Source organism: Triticum aestivum, chromosome 1A (genome assembly GCF_018294505.1).
Source record: "Triticum aestivum cultivar Chinese Spring chromosome 1A, IWGSC CS RefSeq v2.1, whole genome shotgun sequence".
NCBI classification, from domain to species: domain Eukaryota; kingdom Viridiplantae; phylum Streptophyta; class Magnoliopsida; order Poales; family Poaceae; genus Triticum; species Triticum aestivum.
This window is the reverse complement of record NC_057794.1, coordinates 302,658,510-302,662,630: the sequence shown is the minus strand read 5'-3', so window position 1 is coordinate 302,662,630 and position 4,121 is coordinate 302,658,510. Positions and strand designations below refer to the sequence as shown.

Here is a 4,121-nt window from a genome sequence, read left to right as displayed (position 1 = left end):
CTACAGATGCTCACATATTTATAACCAATTTTTAGATGCCTAAACTTCCGTAAGTTGCATTCTACTCCAGTTTACCCGGAGTACTACTGAATAATACTACTACTACTAGTGGATAATACTGAGGCTCATTCACTATCAACTCCGCCACGGGCGACCTGCTCAGTTGCCATTCACTCGGGTATTACAGCTACTAGATGAACAGTTGCGCCCAGGGCGCAAAGGCCGAGAGCAAGCCAAATATTGAAAGAGTGTGCATCAAAATATGTAGACACAGAAGGAAACATATGGAAGTAAGTACGGATTGATGATAGTCATACGGACATGATTATCATATTTTTTACATAAGATCCAAAATGATGCTAGATATAAAAGTCTCGATAGAAAATCAAACCACTTCAAATAAAAAAATACTCTTCTGAAATTGTGCTCCTCTTAGAACATACACACTTCATGTGCATATGGTTGCAGGTTGTATCCATGCCAAGATAGCACCTTGTATGCATAAGATGGACCATATGTTGAATATACGAACACTGACTACTGTACCCTGCACCTGTGCATTGTCAAACTGTACCCTGCACCTGTGCATGATAGATGGTTGGCCATTGTCAAACTGTCCAGAACTAATGAATGGAACTAAAAATCTTAGCTAAAGCAAAGCTTCTAGGCGTGTGATAAAAATAAAATGGAATGAAATATATCATAACGAAACTTCATATGTGAAGATGGCAGTGTCACTCTTCTCGTGTCCATCCTCCCTCACTACCTGCAAAACTATAAAATGAGGACATATCATGACAACAGTTTGAGGTCATCTCTCCCCACTGAACATAACTTAAATGACACTGAACACTACTCAAAACCAAGATGATATGTACCAACAATCACTTAAAAATGGTTGAATAATAAAATTATGTAGGTCCTAGTTTACAATTGTGAGCTTACAGAAATCACAAAAATGCTTTGAACTGTAGGTTTTAGTTTTTCACACCAAAATCCGAACGCGCGCACGCGCGAAAAGAGGCAGAAAGATAGGGAGGTTACCCATGAAAGCAGAGAAGCTGCTATCATGGCCACCTATGGATGATCCAAAATCTGAAGAAAACATATTGTTGGTCAAACTGAAAATAACTAAAAGGTTCAAAATATTGAGAAAGAGGAGTAACTATAACACAGACTGACCAATTAAACAAGGATTTTAGACTGAAAAACAAAATGATACAAGACTCAAACAGGAATACTAAAATTGCTGCATAGATTAAATCAACTACATGACTGAAAAATAAACTGAATATCTGATTACAATATCATGAGATGGGAAGAAGCAAATCCAATTAAACAAATCTGATATAATTAAGCCTGGTTACACCAAAACATAATTAACTTCTTTCAAAAGCAATCAGCCAGTTTAACTATTTGGCCATACCTTTCTGTCTCCTCTAGCATATCCAAAGTAGAGAATGACAACGGTAATAGATCGCGCTGAGGCCCGCTGACATGCATCAATCATGATGAAGAGCTCCATGAGGTTCTCATTGACAGGAGAGCAAGACGCAAGAACAGATCACATCAGCTAAACATACATGGGCATACCTATTGGAAAGGAGGGAGGAAGGGACATGTGACGGAGTGGAACCTGGAGGTGCAGGGGCACGAATCCTGCCTGCAATGACACGGTTGCTGCCAGCTTACATGAGAAAATATGCGGCCAGTTTGGCAGTAATTGCCTCACGTCCTTGAGCCTGCATTACAAAAGAAATAAGTCAGCACAGCAAATTTCCACACATCACACAAAGGGGGCAGCACATATTCCCCAATTGAGGGCAATATTCAACTTTAAACTCCTCCCCCTTTAAACATCTGACTGGGCGGTATTAAGTTCGCCAAAGAATGATCAAATAAGGTATCCATAATAGAACAAGTCCTCGGAATAGAAGAACCAGCAGCACAAGAAGTAAATACACTACACTAATAGAAATCTTTACAAGGAAAACCTCAGTATGTGGATATCACATTCAGTTGCATTGACACAGGAAACAAATTGAAAAGGCATTAGATATCTTTTTTCATTGAACGGGCATGTAATTAGATATCATGAGATGGGAAGAAGCAAATCCAGTTAAACAAATCTGATATAATTCAGCCTAGTTACACCAAAACTTAATTAACTTCGTTCAAAAGCACTGATATAAACATGAATACATTGAGTAAGATAATTTTTTTAGTGCTAACTCAAGTAGGATCTAAAGGAATACCCCACCATAGGTAACTTGGTCAGCCTTAGGCTTGTCTACTTCAGTGCCCATTTGAAAGGAACTCAACAAAGAATTTCACAGTTTGTCAACGCCTGCAAGAAAAAAATGGAATGGCCTAAATGGCAACAACACTTGAATGAGCATAATCAGGCAGATAAATATATAAATATGTTGAATGAGAAAAATTGTTATGGATGTTGGGAGCTCATGCAATGTATACATTAGAGTGAGAGTATGCTAATCAACATATAAAATTCCTGCAAATAGTATATATATGGTAACACATCATGAAACACATGACACGCTTTATTCACCAGCCATCTTGATGTAGTGATGGTCATCAGTTCAAGAAACATGAGTACATCATAATTTATCTCGTGTAAATATAAATTCCCCAACCTTCATAATATCATACACCGGAAGAAATTGAGAGTATCACATTAGAACCAACTTTATTTATATCTACAGATCTGCCTACAAAAATGCCAAAGTAGCAAGATATTTGGCATGCATATCTCAGAAACCTTCTCTACACTCCGAGGCCTTTTTTCTTAGCAGCCATTCACAAGTGCATCTAACCAGACTCGCAAGAATAGAAGTCCTTACTGCATTATATCTACTTACAACCCGAGTGAAGGTCACTGATGTAAATCCTCATGGTCAGTAGCTTCCACCGATGATTTTTCTTCCTGATATGAAGATGCTCTTCCTACAAAATATGAACACATCATAAGAAAACCTGATAAAAGCATAGGTCTAGTTATAAAATAAAAAATATATGTAAACTGAGTTCTACACGAGAAGCCATCCATCTTAATTCTCACAAAAAAATCAGAGAATCAAAGTAGCGGTCCTCTCCTCCCCCTGCATCTGCATATGCATGGAGTTGAGTTAGTGATGCTGCACAAACAAATCGAAGAGGAACATCGTTGAAGGAATAATGGGAGGGAAGAAGAAGAGACTGAAGAGGAAAGCAATCCATGCTCCTCTTCAATCGTGAGGATGAAAAGCAGGACTGCAGGCAGTGGGAAAAGCAAGCAAACCAAACCGAATCTTGAGGATGAGTCGCAGCTGTCCCGGCGCAAATCTGGCCGCCGCCGCCATGGACTGCCTGCTGCTGGTCGGCCATGACCCACCCAACCTAGACCTAGAGAGGCGAGGAGAGGAGATGGGGGTCAGAGAAAGAGCAGGAGAGAGAAAGGGAAGAGAAGGGGACCATACCGCCGTTGTCGCCGTCTGTCACCATGGTCGGGGGGCAGCGACCCCGGCTCCTCCTATTGAGCACGGAAGTAGAAGGAGGAGATGAGGAGACGCGGGAGGAGGAGAGGCAGGGAAGGAGGAGGTGGTGGAGGCGGCGGCGGCGGTGGCGGCAGGAGAGGAGGCGGAGGCGGTTGCGAGGGCGCCGGCTAGGTCGCTGCCCTCACGTTGTTAGGTCTGCTTTTCTGTCGCTGCTCGCTCGCCCCACTTCGCTTTTTCTCTCTCGCTACTCGCGCGCTCGCTCGCTGCTCTTTTCGCTCCGCACTATTCATAGCCGACGTAAAGCCATTTGTTGCGTCTAGCATCCCTTTCATCTTTTATAAGTTCGCACTATTCATAACCGACGTGAAGTCATCCGTTGCGTCTAGCACCCCTTTCATCCTTTATAAGTTCGCACTATTCATAGCCGACGTGGAGCCATCCGTTGCGTCTAACACCCCTTTCATCCTTTATAAGTTCAATTATAAGTTCGCACTATTCATAGCCGACGTGGAGTCATCCGTTGCGTCTAGCACCCCTTTCATCCTTTATAAGTTCGCATTATTCATAGCCGATGTAGAGCCATCCGTTGCGTCTAGCACCCCTTTCATCAATTATAAGTTCAATAGC

The 4,121-nt window shown here is 41.8% G+C and overlaps 1 long non-coding RNA gene across 10 annotated transcripts; it reads right to left on the bottom strand.

Moving 5' to 3' along the window:
• Positions 1 to 285: 285 nt before the first annotated feature.
• On the bottom strand, positions 286 to 3,772 carry LOC123047127 (uncharacterized). 10 transcript variants are annotated; one of them, XR_006422822.1, is made up of 6 exons: positions 3,477 to 3,771; positions 3,299 to 3,402; positions 3,052 to 3,125; positions 2,261 to 2,964; positions 1,427 to 1,742; positions 286 to 774 (listed from the first exon to the last, which is right to left on the bottom strand). It is a non-coding gene; the product is annotated as an uncharacterized lncRNA (long non-coding RNA). The 10 variants fall into 10 exon arrangements; XR_006422813.1 differs by having other exon boundaries at positions 3,304 to 3,402; positions 3,477 to 3,770; XR_006422815.1 differs by having other exon boundaries at positions 3,080 to 3,125; positions 3,304 to 3,402; positions 3,477 to 3,770.
• Between the last annotated feature and the right edge of the window lie 349 nt (positions 3,773 to 4,121).